At 26.1% G+C, this 22,523-nt stretch overlaps 1 protein-coding gene across 1 annotated transcript in view; it reads right to left on the bottom strand.

The window, feature by feature from the left end:
• LOC132928449 (1-phosphatidylinositol 4,5-bisphosphate phosphodiesterase) overlaps positions 1–15,672 on the bottom strand; it is a 53,071-nt gene extending 37,399 nt beyond the window's left edge. Inside the window, exon 1 of the mRNA XM_060993123.1 lies at positions 15,518–15,672. The gene's annotated coding sequence lies outside the window, so the exon portion shown is untranslated. The remainder of the gene's footprint in view (positions 1–15,517) is intronic.
• Positions 15,673–22,523: the final 6,851 nt, after the last annotated feature.

The raw sequence follows: 22,523 nt of genomic DNA, 5'->3' as shown, positions 1-22,523 counted from the left end.
CCAGATAAATACTCTTTGACAGTCCAACACAATACGTTTGGTCTAGACTCGATGAATAATAATGACGTGTCTTTTAAATACAACATGTTATTAATTCTTTATATACTTTTATATGGTTATTAATATTCAAACAGATTAAATTACATCAAATCTATTCTAAAATGTATATAAATGATAAAGTTGATATTGATGTAAAAATGTATTAGGTATCTAAATTATATTATACAACTTAGATTCAAATATTATCAACGTGCAATTGGGGTTGTCTCTAAAACTCATTTAGTTGCCTAACTAAAATATTAAGATGTTTATGATAAATAAATAATTTTATTGTCACATAATGAATATTTATAATTTATGGAATTTTTAAAATGGATAAGATTTTTTTTTGTCTAACCAACTAACTGCAACCATAATTGCAGTAAACTTTACTCATATAATGTAGAAGGTAACACATTGTTAGTTATACGACTAATACGTTACCTAGAACTTTGCTACAACTCTTCATCCTACCTACAAGTTAAATATATTTAATTCTACACACGCAAAAATGTGTGTATTTAACTCTTTCTAGAGTGGAAGGGGGGGTCTAGAATTCAAAGCAATTACGTGTTTAGAAATTATTTGAGAGGCATTCAATCAATTATGTATGTTTTTAATTTTTGGGAACAAATACCTATATATACGATATAGTAGAAAAAGCTTAATTTAATAGATACGGTAATTTTAATTTGTGTTATCAGCCATTGATGATTATTTATTTTAATTTATTTTATATAACGCTATTTCCTTATATTTTCAGTATTGTAATTTATTGAATTTTAGATTTTACAATCCATGTATCAGGGGAGAACAGGTATAAGTATGATAATGACAATGTATTAATAAAATGTAGTATGAAAATGTAAAAGGTAAGAAGATAAGTTTATGGATGCGTGGAGGGCTAAGCTTGCATGTGTGGTATACGTTTATATAATTTCTCCCTCATAAAGCAAACATTTAAATTGTTCTTATAAAAACTAAAAAACTATTAAATTTTTAATAGTTATATCTTGCTATTTTATTGAATTTCAATGAAGATTTATGTGCACTTGTTTAGTTTTTTTACGAGAACAATAAATCAATACTGTTAGTATATTGTTTTACTATTAAAAATCTAAACTTTCTCGTTATAATGATCGTTTTATATAAATGGAGTTATAGAGAACATAAAAAAAAAATAACAAGAACTGCATTAGAAAAGAAATAACAAGAAAAGTTTAAAATTGAAAATTTTGATACAAAAGAATACTCCGAAAATATATGCCATAGATGTTTTTTCATTCTGTTTTTCAGTATTTTCCTTCAGTTAATAAAGCTTAAGTGTATTATATACAAATAAATCTTTAAGAGTTTTTATTTTCTATCTCGTATTCTCGTGTGTCCTGTACGAGTAATTGCGATATATTTTCGAAATAAAAAAAAATCCTGTAACATATACTAACTTTAATTTGTAACTGTATTAATGAATTCCAATAAAGTTTTAAATTGTAATTGCCTACGGAGAGATCATTTATACGAAACTTTAACCGTTTTAATAGGTTAATATAATATCGAGGAATAAATAAACGATTTAACGAGCGCGGCGAGCTGAGTGAGATATTGTATAGAAAATAATAACCATAATAATATACCGCCCATATAGCTATTATACATGTGATTATATCACGTATAATTAGTCACGAACGGGCACATCGTAAGGACCCCAGTTAGTCTGTAAAATTCGATATGATCGTGTTCATAATAAGGTGCTAAAACGATCGACATACGGTTGCGATCGACTCGGTCGCGGTAAAAATAAAAATAAAACCTATAACATAATATACATTACACTCGCGCGCGCATAACCGTACGCGATAACCGCATAGTATAATATATAATATTATTACCGCGGAGAGTTATATCGGTGTCTGTGTAGAGCGACGCGTTATTGGATAACATATACGTTTTGACGTGTACTTTTAATGCAATGATACGATTGATACGCATAAACCTATTACGAATTTATACGGTCGCGCGATCCGAGTCGGGTTTTCGTATAATTGAAAATCGGCGGCACGTTAATTGCCCGCGAGTCGCGACGAGCATATTATTATTATACACAGGTACGTGAAAAACTAATGTAACTCGTGTACAGCCGATCGGTCGCCGCGGAGGTGGACGGCGGGGTGGTGAAATGGGTGTGAAAAGTCAATATGCGGTTTACTATGATATACTAGTCTATAGGTACAGCCGTCAAAACGATAATGATAAAAAAAAAAATAAAAAAAAAATAGGAAGCAAATATTAGTCGGTATATCAGTATTATAGTACCTATAGTATAGTGTCTAAGCACTAGCTACTATATAATTTTATTATATCGGGTGAATGTAAATATAATATTATATCGTTCGAGCGCGCGAGACACGACGATAGATAATATCGTTTTAAACATCACTCGTTCGGGCAGCGTGGCGTGACGAACTACAAGCAATTTGTCCGATGCCAATGTTCGCCCGTCCAGTAAAATATATTTAATAATATAATATATTGTACACACACTCTACTGACTATATCGCATTATAATACACCTGTCGGATAGGCTACATGTACTTTTTTATATCCCCCCCCCAAACCCGCTACTATAATATATACATAACAACATTTTTTTTATCGCGAATAGGGCGAAATTTTATCCCCAGGCATTATATTATTATGATTTTATTATTACCTACTTTATTTTTTTTATAACCTTTATAAGGTAGGTAAACGTGTTTGAATTATGAAGAAATATTTATGAATAAAATATAGACTGTATGCGTTATCCTTTAAAGTTTAAAACAAAAATAAAATCATATATAATAATGTATAGCGTGGATAGGATATTATATTATCATGTGTGGTTAGCGATAAAAAAAAAATCAGCCTGCAGTATTTATAATATACTACTTTTCGTGTAATTGCTAACCCTAAAACCTCCATAAAAAGAAAATATAATATATTGTACAAAATAATTTATGTTATTTAGCACACGGGTACTTGCCGACCACTCGTCAGCCGGAAAGCTCACATTCAGACGGTTCTCGAAATTCCCCGAAGGCTCGACGTCCTCTATATATCGTCGCTTCTTCTCCGCAAGCCTATGGCACGTACAATACAGGCGCGCGCGTGCTTTTACGTGCACACGCAATACGTATATATAATATTATTATGTTTAGTGCTTGCGATAAACCAAAGAAAATTCGATCTTTTCGCATTCGAACGTAACGTATTGTAATATGTATGATAATAATGATTGAATAATGCTTAACGTTTACCCACAATGCTTTTTATCATTGCGTGGGTATAGAGAATGTCGAAGATGGCGTTTGCTCAAACCGAGTCAGACCATAAATATACTGTATAGAGCGTTGTCATTTATACAATAATATTTAGTATATTAGTTATCAATTTATCATTATACACTAAATATGAAATATCCCAAAAGTCCTCTTTCAGCGGACTTTCAGTATTATTTTTGTATCTCTGTGACAAATCAATGAGAGTGTCAGTAATTCAATCATTTCACTAATCAGTAAATCTTTTACAATTTCAATTTATGTTATAAACTAAAAAAAAAAAATGTTTTTTATACCATTCAACTTTTGGAATAGCCATCTTTATTTTTTTAAACAAGAATATAATGATAATAAAAAAAATTTAAATTGAGTAAAAGTTGACCTAGATTTTTGATATTTATGAGAATAATGGTTCATTTAAAAATTATTATTAAATTAGAATTTTCTTATAGATTAATATTGTGGAAACTCCCGTTGTTTTTCCGCGGATGACTAAGGTTAGGCGACACTGGAATTTCGGGATATTACACAGAATAGTTTAAAATAGTTAATAAATTATCGATTACTTGAGTTATTATATTATTTGTATGATATTTAACGCAAATGCTGCACTCCAGAAAACACGTCATACATTTCACTTATGTAAATATAATATACGTATACTCTACATATTATATAATATAAAAGTAATATTATAAACGCGTTTATATATTAAAAAGAGCAGTCTGACACATGTGACGTTATAATAATATAGTTGTCGTTAAACTTTCCGAAAATATGTTATAATATTGTGTATTATATTTTCTGTGCGGCGAAAACAACTTGTTAACATCGGGTGTCATTGCATGCAATAAGGGCCCCGTGGTGGTGACAAATGCAGACATGCACACAATTTCATATTAAATTATGCATATTATGTGCGTATTATTTTGTTATACACACTACACACACACATATATATATTATATATATAGATATACCATTCTAAATGGAATTCAAAATTTTCGCAAATTATATAACGTAATATTACATTATACACGCGCACTTAATGACGATATTGCTGTAATACTCGCGAGTATTATGAACACTATAAAGCAGTTTGCACAATGCACTAATTTAATAATATAGTACATTATGTATATATTATAAATTAGATTTTATTACACGCAGAGTGTCATTAAATCATAGACCTGATATTAGATTCTCTTATCGGGCTTAATAGACTCGAGACATTTGCATATTTTCAATTATTATTTATTATAAATTATAATTTGGAAGCATTTAAGACTTATATATATAGTCCTGTAGGTACATCAAATATGATAATTTGTTTAAAAAGGCACTAGGTTATTTGGTTTTAGACTTTTGTTATACAATCTAAATAATATAATATAATTTACATTATTCCAAACTCATTTGAACTTAAAACTATTATTAAATAAACAATATCATAGTATCTATTAAAATAACATCATATAGTAATATTGTAACTATTAACAAGGATGGGCAGTACCTAAAATATGTATATTTGTATCTATATTTTTTAATTTTATTTAAGAATATTGTATTTAGATATATTTTTAATGTGTATATACTTTTTTGGTATATTATATTGTATCTTTTTTTAAGTGTATGTAAAAATACTAAATACAAAGAAAGATTCATTTATTTTTAAGACTTTGCACTCAAATATTTTATTACTCGAGTTAATATTGATTAATATACAAATGTTCAATAAGCCAGAAAAAAAAATAGGATGAGCCATACAACAAATTCTTGGAAAAAAGATCATTCGGGTTATATAGGCTATGAGTGTTTAATGTTTGGAGGGTTTTTAGCGGAGATCAGGTTCTTATAGTTTATTGCGGTAAAATGCCCCGTTATTTATTTATTTTAAACTGAAAAATAATAACTATTAATACCTATGTATTTTATTTTTGAATATTAGTGTATTATATAAATAATTTATTATGAAATAGCAAAAAAAAAAAACAACTATATTACTTAACGCAGATATAATGATGTGTATAATGTACAGTCCTATATAAATATATAATTTTATTGGTTATTTGACTTTTTGACAAAATAGTTATCACTTGTTTCTATATATTGTAGACTTGTACCTTGTATATTCATTATTTATGGGCTCATATCTCATATAATGTAAGAAATACATTGACGACCTATTTTAGAACTTAGTACGCTTTTGTTGTTAATTGAAATACCTATACCGTCTATAACTCATCATATTTTGTTGCTATTCAGTTTATGTAACATATTTACGTATTTTTGTATTTTTTTTATAAAAATTCAAACTTAATAATTACATATTTACATAAGATGTCTGAATTTCAAACCTCTTCGTTAGAAATTGTCGCTATATTATATGAAAAATATTTAAAAAAATTTGAGATCCCAGAAAAAAATAATGTATTTTTTTCATGAATGTATTAATAAATATTTAATTTAAACAAAGCTAAAACCTAACTTCATGGTCGATCATACTGTAAGCTTTTTAATAAAAATTTTAATGCAATGACGTTTAGTTTATATCATACTGCAGCTGACTAATAGTTAGGTCAGTGACTATAATATTAGAATCTAATAATTATTATTTTTTAAGTTTATTGCATATCTCCCGTACAAAAATTATTTGATCAAATATATTTTATGTCTCGATAAAGTAAATATTATCTAATATAGACAAACAAAAGTATCAAGTATTTAATATTTTTTTTGAAAAAAAAAAATATGTTCTTATAAATATATTATAAATCTTACATTTTATAGCTGGAAATAAAAATTGTATGTATCTAGTATCTTATACCTGGATACTTTTTTCGCATATTTTGGTCATTCCCATTTATTAAAATATTTTTGATTATTTTAAATATTATTATATCATTTATATCGTGTATAAATATTTTTTATACAGAAAAAAATCATCTAAAAAATAATTGCCAAACATTTAACTCTAGCAAAATGTATAGAAATTATAATAGTGTTAAGAGTTTTTTAAGGTTTAAATTATACAAAAACACGAACAGAAAATACGAAGTACCTAACTTACAGTTTTTATTAAAAATAAAATTAAAATAAATATTTGACTAAAATTAATTCAATTTTAATTTATTTAACTATGGTCTAATAAAAATTATAATAAAATAATATAATATTAAATAGGTATATCATAATCAGATTAAAGACAAGTCTTTGAATATAGGTATGTAAGCGACTTATGTGGTGTCTTAGCATTTGGCACGTGTGCGTAGGGTGAAAAAAAGTATTTGGGCGTTAACAAGAACAAAAATATAATACATATTATTTTTCTAAAGGTCACGAGTATAGTATTGTTTGATTTTCTGCTTATAGCGCAAATAAAAGTAGTGCGTTTCCGATCCATAGTGCTGATGTTGTATATTTTTATAGTTTGTATATATTTATAATTTTATAAATATACCTATTGAAAGTTATTTTAATAATAATTTATTCTTACATATTATGTACAAATGTACAATACGTAAATGTCGTACCAATAGAAAATAAAAATTTAATAAAATCATTCGTTTTGGGAGTAAATTATATCGTTATTTGTCTCATATTAGGTACCTACTATACGCAGATTTGTACAAAAAATATTAAAAACAAATAGCCGAAATTTTAATAAAATAGTTTTAATGACTGGGCTGGGAATAAATTCATATTAATTAACGTGCACATAAATGGTTGAATTATTAGCATAATTTTTAATGAAAATCGAAAACTATATCGCTGTCTGAGGACACTCGCTGCTTTTGAAAGCGGCAACTCAGCGTGGTGTGCAAACTTTCTTGGCCTCTCGGGTCCTCGTCCTCGTTTTCGTTTATTGTTGTTTATTTTATTCATTTCTCTAATATCCAAAGAAAGTGAAAATAAAGTCTGTTCCTTGTTACATTTTCTGCTGTACAAATCCGCTCGACTTTCCTTTAAGCACGTTAAAATAATATGCTCCAAATCGAAATACTACATTGCAGCAAATTCGTCTATATATAATAGCTATATAAATTGAAACCAAAAATGAAATATAACATTATATAAATTCAGAAAGATTATTATGCGTTGTAAAGCAAATTTGTTATTATTATTAAAAAAAAAATGAGTGCAAATAAAAATATATTATACCAAATAACTGATTGCAATCAGAATTCTGAATATTTTAAATCGATAGAAACGCAATGGTTTTTTTCTTAAAACATACAACAATGTGTAGTGAGTATATACTGCAGAGTACCTAACATAATTTTAGAACATGTTATTATACATATTATATGTTTTAATATTTTTTTAGTAAAAAATACCTATGTACTTATATTAAAAATTACGTTATTTTCATTAAATCTTAATTAGTAAGTACCATAATCTACGAGTTGTATTAAAACTTAAATTAAAGTATCTAAATTATTACTTTGAAAAGGTTAATGTATTGTATAACATTATTATTATAAGTAATTAATCATAATGTTTTGTGCAAATATAACTATACATTTTAATACATTTAGTGAATGATTATAGCTATTAAACTTTTTATTAACACCTTTATATTAATGTCTTCAAGATATTAATTTAAATATGTATTATAGGCAGTTTATTAAATCCAATAAGCCATCATTTAATATTTCTGGTAAAATATTATTTGTCGATTATTTTTTAGTACAATAGTTATAATATTATATTATATTATAGCATCAATAGCATCGTGAACTTAAATGACTAATGAATTATATTACCAACACAACAGTTTAAGTTATTTTCAAGCGTTAAATTTCATAATTTAATATATTGTTATATAAATATTACTACTGTTGAATACCTAAAACAGCACGTGTTTTGATTTACTCGGAATAAATAAAATCTACATATTAAATGTTTTAATTAACGGAAATAATAATATAGCGCGGTTTGGTAATTGTGTTCTATTAAATTTACATCGGGTTGTGTACGAAGTGTTTATTTGTGTAGTTCGATTTGGAATAAATTACGCGTATTTTATGTAAATAAGAAGATTGTAAAATGCCGACAAATGTGTGACCGCGTGTGATTTCTCTTTAACAAAACTTTAATGTAGTTAATCCCAAATTCCAAATTGCACTATGACAGACTATAATAACATTGTGTATTAAGCTCTTGTAGAAAACAAAAATGATTATTGGCATGATTTTATCTACAGTAAATAAACATGATTGAGTGCAATCAGGCTGGATAGAAATAATTCGATATACGTATGTCAAACTATTTGAGTTAGTATAATCGAATAGTAATCGAATTCGGGAGTCGTGTTCATTAATGAATTCTATATTATATTTTAATTCATATTAAAGTAAGTAGATATTCACCATAACTCCTAAATAGCACTATGACGCATATGTTTATTATGAAAAAATGAATAGTGGTGTTTTTCTCGTTTGAATATCACATGTTTATATTAGGGTATATAGTATATACACTACCATCGATAATTTAGATTTCTCTTGTGATTTAACACTAAATTTCAACGGAAATCAAAATTATCATAATAGGTAGGTAGGTAGGTACATAGATTCCTGTAAACGGTTTACGTAATCATTATTAAAAAAGTGAAAATTTAATCTAATAAAACGTCGAATAAAACTCGACCCGTGGGGCTCGTTGTTTTTAGCTTAAAGCGGCGAATATTTTCTGAATTGCTTTTTGAATAGATGCTTTGAAGTCAACAGGAATCAAATCAATTTTAAAACCAAAGCATATTTTTAAATGTTTTATATAAATAGATTTACAGTTTAAATATTTCAGTATAGGTAATTTTTTGTTTATCTAAAAACAAAAAAATATACTCAAGGCATGTAATAATTATAGTTAAAAAGGCCGTGAACTGTAATAATAACAATAATAATTAATAATAATTGGTTAACAATTTTGTATAATATTCAAATCTGTTATCGACATTACGCTGTTTTAATTTTACTTAAAAATTCAAAATTCAGTTTTCATGTTAACATTACCTTTTATACCATCAATAGAATCATATAAAAACAAAAATGGTTCATCTTCATTTGTATTACAGTTAATGGAATTTAATATTTATGAATGAATAGTTAAAATTGTTGTTGGTGATTTTGATAGTTTTACACTTCAAGCTCGATATAATTTATTTTTATACAGTGAACATATGCAATTGCTAATGTATTTTTAACACTTATATCAATATTTTCTTTTAAATACTGATGCATTAGTTTAGCTATATGGTATTTCATTATATAATTCTTGTGTGCTTTTCTTTTGAAAGAATTACTTACAATTTGTCGATTAGTTATTGCTTTAGATAGTACTTCGTGGTTGTGCGGAAATTGTCGGTGACCGATTTAACTGTCTTCATTGTCGTTGAATTTAAAATATACTCTACACGTTTTCAGTATATTTCCAACATTTAATATTATTAACAAAACATTTTTATAAACAGAACTTAAAACCATAATTTTTTTTCAAATACTTTTGTTTGTCATTATTTATAATATTTTATACTTTCATTATAAAAATATAAATATAAATCAGTTGTCACAGAAAAAACGAACGAAGATTAGATAGAAAATTAAATACCAAACATCATTAATATTAGGTTACGATTTTGGTTAATATTTAATAATAATTATCTGTTTCACTGTATTTAATCAAGTATTTTATATTAGTTAGTATGAGACTAAATAGTATAAAGTTACACACGTAAACATGAATATATTATACAAAGCACTGATAGTATATTACTAATAGAGAATAAGATTTTCATGAATTTGACGACGATAAACGAAAACTTGTTTATTATTGTTTATAATATATTAATCAGAAATTAGGAACAAAATCCATCCATGTTAAATCGTAATTCATAATATTATGTTATGTATTTTGGAATACTATACAAGAATCTCAGCCACCCTTAAAAATACACCACGAGAACTCAAAAAATGAAAAAAAAACTGTATTACTTAACCAATTATTATAGTGAAATTCTTGTATATCTTTTAAATGAGACGCAAATAAGGTGCTCCGTTTTATACAGCGCCATTTAGGGCATCAACTTTTACAAAAAAAATCAACTGACTACCTAAAACTATAAATCATTATTACATTTCATAAACTATAAAGCAACTAAAACATCTCATTAGAATTAGATATTTATAGTATTAAAGAATAAACAATTTAAAATTAATTTATGTTAGCACTATTATAGCATACAAATTACATAGAAATATAAAATTGGATCGACTTTATCAGTGATTGAGATAACTATTTTTAATAACATCAAATATCTATGTACAATGTACATATAGATACTATCATTAAAAATATCACATAGTATTGTAAATATTTTTTTAAATAAACGATCGTAACAAAAACAACATAATTTCGTTGGAAGTTATTATTTCATATTTGTTCATACAATTATGATACTATTTCATATGATTTAAGCATATAAAAATAATGGTTATTGTTTCATAAACGTATTTACAATAATAAAAAAAAAACAGATAAATTTACCTATCAATCGCATCAACAAATAAAAAAGCAATAATAATAAAAATAAATAACATAATAATATTTATATTATGTCGATTTTCGATTTTAATAAAAAAGTAATACTTTAATTCCTAGTCTCTATCCAATTTCACCAACACATTTTGGAAAAATTCAATATACTACATATCTTCTTAATTAATTCATAATTGTACAACTAACAATTGTATTAGTTCAAAACATAATTAGAACATTAACATATTAAAAAAATTTAGTTTATTAATTTTAGTTTTTTTTTATTTTTCTTAATAAAAAACTAAGAAAAAGTAATTGAAATTATGATTGCATTATATTAATAATGTTTTACCATCGTCATTTGGTTTGATTTTACTGATATTATTTATTTTATATTATTAATAGTGAAAATATATTACATAAAGCTCGAATTAAAAATTATATCTACATATGTATTTTTCCAAAAATTATTGTAAAAGCATAAACATATATGACGTGTTATATTTTTTTAAATTATTTTTTAGTTTAATAGTTTTGGATATACTTTAAAATATTTTCTGTTTTACTTATGAATTTTTGTCATAAATATAATCAATTTTACTTTTTAAACTTTGTGTATTTTAAGTAAAAAAGTGTTAAAAAAAGTTCGGGCCGAATAACAGAATATAATATTTCTGTATATTTTTTCTAACTTGTACTAACCAACAAGTTTATGTATAAGTTTTATCGTAAATAACATAACATAAAAGTAATAAATTGTGGTAATAACATAAAAAAGCAGTGTATACATGTATAATTATAACAAATCACAAATATATAGGTAATATTAAATATGTACTGTATAAGTATAAGCGATGATAAATTATTGAATTTGGAAAACAAATTGTAATAACTGAACAATGTATTAAGTAGTTAACTATGCATAAGTAATAATGTTTTAGTTTGATGTGATGAGGGCTGATATTTTCAAAATGTATCGAATACGACAACAATAACTAATTAATATAACTGTATAGAGTGTGTGTTTAAGTTGTGATTAACTCATATTCATAGTATTCTAATTACGTGGTATCAAATAAAATAATTTAAAAATAATATGTATCTAAAGTTTATATAATAGTATAGGTACATATATATATATATAATATACGTGGATAATTCATGTAAATAATAAAAGTTGTGAGCTGTCAATCAGTGTTATAATTTTTAAATTTTCAATACTATTTTTTTAAATAGGTACATAAAAATAATAACAATAATAATAGCTAATACGCGCATTTGTATTCAAAATATTATAATAATTCTAATTTATTCACAGGGTATAACTAAAATATCAAATTCATATTTAAAATTGTAATCAAAAAAATTGTTATGAAACCTAGTTATCAGAAATATTAAATTAATTAACTTTGTTTGACCATGGTATTATAACTATATAACATAATTTTAAAATATATTATTTAATATATAGTTACATGTCATAATAGTTATCTGATAATATGGAAAATTGACTAATGATACATCAACATGATAAAATTTTTCACCACGCGTTTGTCTTTTGGTGGCCTAGGTCGCACAAACTAATCTGTAAAATCCTTATGTAAAAATGTAAAAATAAAAACGGGCATATGACCATAAACTTTAACAGATAAAATATACGATCACCCCAACATTAAAATTGAAACACGGCCACAGCTAGATTATGGATTAGCCGAGCTTTTTATTTTAATATTTCGGATGATTTTAGCTTGAAAAAATTGTTTAATTTAACATTATATAGATTTTATAAATTATATACGCATAATTGATTTGCTTGTTTTTTAATTTATATTCTGGTTGTGTTATATTTTATACAGTATATTAAAAATTTGAATACACTCATATAGCATTGTAATAATATTGAATGATTTAAAATTGTTTTGTTTAAACAGCCGCTGATTCCCAGATACCGTTAGATACGCTTCCATAAAATTCCCAAAATATTATAACATAATTTTAAGACATTATTAAAATTTTCCGATATTGACATAACTAAGCACGTATAGGTACCGTCGTACCTACATATATCTACTTATCCTATGTCTATTTTTTTAAAACAAATTAGTCATTACTATTATACGTATCTATAATAAAAATTATATTTAAAAAATGAGTGATTATTAATTAATTAACTTTGCGATGTCTTAATTAGTAGTGTGTTTAGGATTTTAGATCCTCGGGCACGTACATGTGTATATACATCATATTATACAGCTTATACATAGGTAATTGACTTTATATACCATTACCAATCCCCTAGGGTCGCACACACTTATTATACACATATAGGTACTCAAAATATACCAGCAGCACAAACAGGTTCATTTGTAATTGCATGTATGCTTTATAATATATAAGCATATGACTTTAATACCTATATAAATGCAAATCTATCCTACAATTATTCGTCATGATGAATTTATATACATTTACATTTTTAATTTACTATGTAAAAAATAAATCACCACAATACATATAGGTAGTATTTAGGTATACATAGAATATACAATATAGCCAGAGATAATACTATGTTAAACCATAGTGACGTACTTTATAATTTTGTTTACCTACATATACGATTATGGCGTTGTTAAACATCAATAATCCGTTATATGTGTTATTAATAATAATTGATTGTTTAGTATAAATTGTCTGTACAATTTATGCAGAATTGTTTTTATGACAATAATAATATAGAATATTTATGATATTATTATTTGTATTATGACACCTTCGTTTACGTATTAAAATTTAAAAAAAATAGGGAATTCCCTATGTTGAACAGTATGACGTGTTGAGTGTATCTCGTTTACAATGGAAATTGACGTGTTAAATTTTAGTTCATTGATAAATCATTGCATATAGCTATGAAAAAGGATTTTGAGCAGAATGATAAGTCGACATTTACTTCTATAGGATATTTGATATATTATTTATAAAACAATTAGTAATTTGATCCATACTATTATTGTAATACATTAAGTTTAACTTATTTTTCTAAAAATGTTGCATTTATTCTATTTTATTATAATTATAATATTGTACCTGTTATAATTTATTAGGTATTATTAAATTTTAAGGCTTTTCAAAATTAATTTAATAAATAGTTTAAAATTCATGATAAATATTTTGAAAATTGAATTGTGCATAGATATAATTAAAAAATAATAATATAAAATGTATTAACTTAAATTAATATTATTTAAATTTTTAGGTAGTACTACTTATAAGTACGGGGAACTTTTTTATTTTGACTATCAAAAATAAAAACAAGATCAAATTTGGGTGGATATCCTATTATTTAAAATAAACTACTTTGATATTCTAAATATAAATAACTTTTGCCTAATTATAAAATTTCATCAATGAATTAGAATTTGTATTGGATATGAAACCGGAAAATCATTATGATGATTAAAAAACAATGAAACGAAATAAACTTTATCTATAATGTGTTCGAAAGAAATGCCATATGTACATTTGTTTGCCAAGTATGCAACTCTCCCTTTTTTCAGTTCAAAAACTTGGTTTTTCAATCGGAATTTAGTAAATTCGTTATAATTATGAAAAAATGGAGGTCCCCATTGAACATGTTTTGGGAATTATCTTGTAAAACGCTGCTTTTACTATATTTGAAAATACTACCTAACGGTTTCTTTGTAGTACTCGTAATACATCATATATTATTAAAACATTGTAAGTATTATGACAAAAAAAAAACTCAAGAAATAATAATATAACAGTTTAAATGGTGTTATTTTTATACACTTAACTGTTTTTTATTACAAATTATAGTATCAATATAAATATCTACCTACCTACTTGCATTTAATTTATAAATTAGATTAGGGTGGAGCTAAGGCGGGCGTGTGAATAATTGAATGGCCATTTAAATATAACGAACTTTGGCCAACAGGCTTTTTACACGCGTGTAAAAGCCCCACTCCCGCTTAAAAAAAAACTTTCGACCTATACCAATCGTCCTACACACACCTAATATTATAATATTATTGCACACGTTAGGAATGGGCATCGATCACATCGCGCGCCAAAACTATTGCTGACTGCTGAGTATGAATTATTTACACCTTTGAATATAGTTCCACCGTATTATATTAAAAAATATAAAATAGCCTGCCTACTATTATCATCGCATATTACTGAATTAATTCCGTTTGCGATAACAACTACTACACGGATCCGTATCTATCTTATTATTAATATTATACTCGATGAGAACGAAAAATGTATGCTACTTCAGTACATGTATAATAATATATATAGGTACGTCGTATATAACATAGATGAATTTATATTATAATGAGTAATGACAATAAATCGTAATACATTTTAATGCCTTCTTGCATAGGGTTTATATAAAATATTCTTTATTATTTTAATTTCGAACCATTTATGACGTACGATATAGATTAGGTATAGGCATTATAACATATTATTATTATCATTATCACGATTATTATTGTGATATTTACATATAGTTGACTATATTTTTCTTCTTATCATTATTATTATTCATATACTCTATATATTATTGTATTAATATATGCGATAGTCGCTCTTACCGGGACAGCTCGAATGAAGACGGTGCCGTTCGACGACTTCGGCGGTGACGGCGGCTGCTGTTGTACGTCGACGGCGACGATGTTGCTGCGTGGGCGGTCAAGGAAGTACTGATTACGGTAGCGAAAGATTTCGCGTGATATATACGTTTGTGCAGCGTCGGCGTGCGCGCGTGTGTGTGTGTGTGCGCGCACGGCGGCGTGCGTGTTTTTTTCCTCTCGCCTCCGTCCGCGCCCGTCCGCCGCACATTCACGAAAACCGTTCCCGCCCGTCGTCGTAATAGCTGGCTGGCTGGCGGCGGCGGCGGCGGAGGCGAAACAAAACGCAATATCGATCGGAAAAGCGCGCGTGGAAACTCTCCTCACAAACACGGACACACACACACACACAGACGCGCGCGCTCGCCGATAGGAGACGACCGACACTGACGGACAAATCGGGTGGGAGGGTCGATCGCCAGACGTAAAAAAATAATATCCCGCCGTTTTTTTTTTTTATTTTTTTTTTCGTCTCGTCTGCAGCGAGATCGTTTATATATTATTATAATGACGTATATAATGTATAGGGACGATCATCGTCAGTCATCGTCGTAATGTCTTCGGAGGTTTGTCTTCTGCGACGGGCAAAAACGAGTAGCGAACTTTTTTGTTTGTTTTTTTTTTCTTCTATTAATTCGCACAATAGACGATGGCATCAGCATCTAATTGGTCAATTGTGTATACATCGTGTCATCTCGTCATCGTTTATATATATATATACGATAATACGATTCCGTTATTCCCGCGAGCTACGCGCGCTTCTCGGTCGCTCGGCGCGTTGATAAGAGATTTCGTATGTTTTGAAATTCTCGACGACGTTCTCGAATGATAATAAAGAATATCTATTGAACGGCTAAGTATAAATTATACACAGTAGGCGTTTAGTGCATGCCTAAATTCATTAATATTATAAAACGGCTGTGGGATCTTTACACACAGACTATATATAGGAGTGCGTGGGTTAAGAACGAATGATCAATTTTCGCTCTTAAACATATTTTTGTTTTTTCAATATTATTATATTCATATACCCAATAGACGCTCAAACGATACTTTGCATATTGTACATATATAGTTGGTATATATATTATATTATAGTATATTTAGCTATATAGTATAGTTACGCGTGTGCGTTATATATTAAAATATGGACAATATGGTCCGAGTGTATATAATATAATAAAAGTCGGACCGCAGTCAATTTAGACACCATTGTGACTGTAAGCGAATGTGTAAGTGCTCGTGTTTAGAGTAATATTGTGTGAGCGTGTGCCGTGCGTACACGGTAATTATATATGCAGGACAATGATTACAACGATAGTGTGGACGATGGAAGTAGACGTATCGGTGTAAAACATAATAGTACGGGTCGTCCACAATATTGTTTAATGAATGTAAAGATCATCGCACGCATTGGTTATTTACAAATACTATATGTATTATGTATATGTATACGTATCTCTCCCTCTCTCTCTCTATATATATATATATATATATATAGGTAAACTAAACGCGAAGAAATTCCATTACATATATTTTCAAATGTCATGTGATAAAGTGATGCGTGCATTGTCGATAATCATTTTCCAAAAATAAATAATTCAAAATAAAATCCGATAAAAGAAATCGAAAAAAAAATAAGGAAATGGCGTGGTTCGTATTATTCATATTTTTTAATAAATTAGTAACCAAAATAGAACAAAAATAGTATAAAATTATGTCTTATTTAAAAACATCTAATACACTGTCTTGTTGTTGTTCAAGATTTTCTCTAATACCTACCTATATACTATTTAAAAATAAGCTAAAATAATAAAAAAAATAATATTGTATCTTAAAAAACTACGACTGAAAGAAAACCAAGGACACTTTTTAAACAATCAATTTAAAACATGTTTGCTTATATAGTATACTAACTCATTTTCTTTTTATTTAAAATGATAATTTTTTCTGCGATGTTCATAAAATTATACAGTTGAAAAAAAATTGCCAATGAAATTAAATTAACGTGCTGAATGTTTATTATATTAAGTATACCTATGTTCAAATAAAACTAATGATGCGTTATTCGATCGTAAAATTTAATTTTGCATTAAAATATTAAATTATTATATAAGAAAATGAGTAAAATATAATAATTTGCTCTCGTTTTTTCATTTAACAACGATCGATATTCAGGTCAAAATAACACATTTATGTTATAAAAATGAATAACCTGCAGACTTCAATATATCGAGACAATACAAAATGTATATTATATTTATAGGTTCACTTTTGGACAAATACTCGTAATAATATTAGGGATTTATTGCGCGTTACACTTTACAAACTTCCGTCTGGACCAACATATATTATGGCGTTTAAATATTAAATTGTATTAGTTACCCATATTGATCAAAATTCCAAATTACTGTATTATTATTTATTATCATCTCAGATAGCCAGATCAAATGGTTGTGTATAATATACTTAATCTGTATGCACTATTTACACATTATAATTCATAATACTATCGGAATAATTAAAAAACAATTTTTTTTTATCGCGTTCCTTGGAAAATTATGTATTTTATTTACACTTGTAGATTTTGATATCCTGCAGTCTGCACTACCTATTTGTGTAGCGAGGTAAATTTACTTTTATTTTCTCTTTGTTAAAAATGAATCGATATTCTTTTTAAAAGCTTGGTAACAAGTCAATAAATTTATATATTAAGAAACTAGCTGTATTATATTATTATACACATGAAGTATTTACATATTATTCAATATATTGTCAATTAAAAAAGTTATTATCGATTTATTAAATATTATATTGCCATAATTATATAAATGCGGATGACTATATTAATCAAAGATGGAAAGTTCTTAAAAAATATAACTTTAAATACGAATGTTAAGTTATTATTTAATTGTTAATAAATTGCAAACAATGTACTTTAAGTTTAAATTTAATGTTAAAAAAAATATGTTAAAAAAAAATATTATTTATTTTTCATTATTACCAGGATCGCAAAATGAGTGCAATGCAACTTTCGATATTTTTAAATAATAATTAAATATATTTGACAATATAATATTATGCAACCTACTTCTTATAATAACTGTAGCTAATGGTTTAAGCAATTATATGTTAATATAATAATATATTTATAGTTTCGTCTAAATTATTTTAATCAAGAAATATTTATTTGTTTATTTTTATTTAAAATCATTACGTAGAACTTGATTAAATAAGAAATAGCTAGTTACATTATTTTAATCTAATGAATTATTTTTTAAATTAACTGGAACAAACTATGTGATTATAATATATAGATATAATTAATAGTTGGCCTAAAAGTTAAGATAAAAAAAGTTTCTTAACTATTTGATGCCCTCATTTTAATGGTTAGTTAGAAGTAAAAGCGCACAATGCTTAATACTATACAGATATTAAATATACATTCAAATTCGATGATATACTTGAGAACTGTAAAGGATTTAATTTTTGCATTAGTGTAAGTAGTTTATTATTTAAAACTATTTAACAAGATTATAGCCGCATTGCACGGGTTACATGTACATACCTTTCATCATTTAAGTAACTTTGAGAGTTATATTACTATAGTTAATATAATTAACGCAAACAAAAAAAGCCATCCAACTGAAATCAAAAGAAAAACCCAATGGTTTCTCTTTAAAACAAAAATAATTTGTTAAGAAAAGTCAAAATCCAAGCTTCGCAATCATCTTTTATTGTTAACCTGTATTCACCAGATAATTTAATCGTAGAGTCGCTTTTAGATCAAATTGTATTACTTATGTATTAATGTATTATTATTATTTATTATTATGAGTTATGTTATATTGATTTCTGAAATTTCCAAAATTTTACATAGAATTGACTAGATCGAGTAAGGTAATTACTTTGGTAATTATTATTCATACTTTTCAGTTTTATATTAACTGCACGAACCCCAATTACCACCCTATACCCATGAGTCTCGTATACATCTGATAAGTTTACATATTGGTGCTTGAAAAAAAAAATGTTGGTCTAAAAACCTACTAATGACATGTCATGGGATTTCCTACTGGATCAATTTCCCTATCAGATCCAAAATAATTAGGTTATTGCTACGATAATTAATAGGTTTCTATATGAGAACATATTTTTCCTGGATTAATATTAAAAAGCGCCTCCTTTTATCATAATACCTAAATACGTTTTGCATTATACTATATGTTCTAAATTTTTAATACCCAGTATATTATTAATTTATTATTATATTGTATTTTTTTTCGATTTCAGTAAGTGTATTAGCGAATACCTATAATATTTTTGAAACAATCCTGTTTATCCTATGGGTGATAGTGCAATGTCAAATTATAGTTTTCTAAAAAAATGCGAAAATACATATTATTCACGATAACTCTACCTATCTACGTATCTCCAGCAATATAATAATAGTAATAATAATAACAAAAATATTTTATAGTATTGCATAATGATGTTATGAAAATAATCTAATTATTAGATTCTAATATAGCAATTATATCACATAAGTATTTATAACTTATTATTTTCAAAAATAATGTTAACTTAATAGTAATTTTATTGTATTAAAATCAGCTATTAATATTTGATATACTACGTATTTTATTATCGATATATTTACTTAATTTACATTTATGTGTTAAAAAATTGAGTCATTTGACTAATGATAAGTGGACTTCTTCGCTGACAAATTGTATGGAACATAAATGATTCGACAATGAAATAACGGATATCAATTAAAATGAGATTTGTACATAATACAAGATATGATAGGTACTTGTGTGTTCTCGCTTCAACCCACGTGGTATAAAAATTAACAATCTGCCTCCAGGTTACCTTCCCTTGTACTATGACATTTATATAATTTACCGTTAAACATTTTTAAATAATGGTAAATAATAACAATAATTGTTAATAATAGCATAGTTAATTATTAATATTTCATAATAATTACACATAAAACAGTAAGAAAGTTTTCTAAAGTAACACCTATTGTATTTACTTTAACTACCATTTATCCATTTATTGAATGTCTATATTAAATATTGTGAGAACTAACTTACTAAAATGTATTTTTAACAATATTTTTAAATAAATTAAATATAAATATAATATAGTATTTAAATTGCATTTACGATATACCGTCAAGCTAACAGCGTACTAATATTACCACGATTAAAATATAATAAAATACAATTCAAATATTATAATTGAAATATTTTTACCATTTTTCTTGAAATATATATTAATTTATAAAATGTATGTACAAGTAAGATTTAGACTATAGAAATTTTAGATTTTAGATTAAATACCTACTGTCGACGTATTGATCGTCTGGTCTGGTGGCGAAGTGATACAATAATTATTATACGGATTCGTGGCATCGATAAAAAATAACTAATAAGTAATTACCAAGCATATTTAGTAATTATTAAAATTGATTAGTAATTTTCAAACAATGTTTTCAATATTTTTCAACAATTTATTGCTATAATGTGTAATACAATAATACCTACTTAACCGCATCGTATTAATCGATTTTTTTAAATATAAACGATACAACGAATACTGCATTTATATAATTGGAAATAGATTAATTTTTTAAATGTAAAATTATTTTATGATTAATATTATTAAAGTCCAACCCGAGAATTAAAATGGAAAATTGTTTATTTATTACCGTTTTTTCAACCGTCGGAAATTGGTTTTAAAGGTTAAAGCGATTAGTAGTTTTCAATTTAAATCAACTCCATTTATTATATATAACTCTAATACACGTTAAACATAAATAAAATAATATTATTACAAAAGGATTGACTGACGCGAAAAGCTTTACCGCAAAGTAGGTATTGCAGTTAAAATCAACACTTTCATCAAAAATCAAATTAAAAGCATTACTCACCTAGCTATATATTATACTTATAATATTATAACGCCAAATTCGAACGATTGCTTAATTATAAACGGGTTGCGCGTGTACTAATTTTTAAATTATATAATATACACGCCAAAATAAGTTTTGATTATGCTTTCTACGCAGTATGCTCTATTATATAAAATCGATCGTATTACAATTTTATAGCACTTTATTTTACAAACAATGCATATAATAATATATCATTTAAAATATAGTTAATCTAATTCGGAAGTCAAAATTACATTACTGGTAGTTTAGATTATGGCCCAATAATATTGTTATAGGCTATAGCCGATATAATATAATATTATAATAATGTACAGGAGATGTTTGTTGTGAGATTAACACGATAATATAATATTAAACAAATAATCCATTTAAAAGTTACTAAATTAATATGGTATACAATATAAACTACCTATTGATAATAGAGTGTTTCATATGCAACGATTCAAACATATGTGTATCATAATACTTTTAAAGTTTTAAATATATTATATTATATTATAATAATATTATGTTGTGCAGTTTCAGTATATCAGTTCTATGAATAATATTATCTGGTTAATTTTCCTTTACAAACTATTATAAAAGCAAACGATTAAACACAAAAGTAAAGATTTTCAGGAAAACATTAACCGGCTATGACAACTGATGTGTAAAATACACAGTTATTGTGAAACGGCGATTGATTGCGATGATTATTCAAATATTTTGTTTTTTTTTTTAAATTTTTGACTTCTATTTAATTAATACCGACAAGCTAAAAATCAATCTTTCGAATTATTCACACTAGTAAAATCAGATATTGCGAGTACAATGGAACAACAATAACGACAAAAATACAAATAATTCATAAAATTGACAAATAGTTTCAGTTGGTTAAAATTATTTTCAACTTTTTGAATAATTTATTACTTTAATTCTATAATATTATAAAGTAATACCTTTAAAATTGCATCACATTAATTGATTTTGAATAAAATATGGTAATTGTTTTTATCCAATATATTT

This window comes from Rhopalosiphum padi, chromosome 1, assembly GCF_020882245.1.
Source record: "Rhopalosiphum padi isolate XX-2018 chromosome 1, ASM2088224v1, whole genome shotgun sequence".
Taxonomy (NCBI): domain Eukaryota; kingdom Metazoa; phylum Arthropoda; class Insecta; order Hemiptera; family Aphididae; genus Rhopalosiphum; species Rhopalosiphum padi.
Note: the sequence above shows the minus strand (reverse complement) of the source record. Positions and strands in the feature narration are given on the sequence as shown.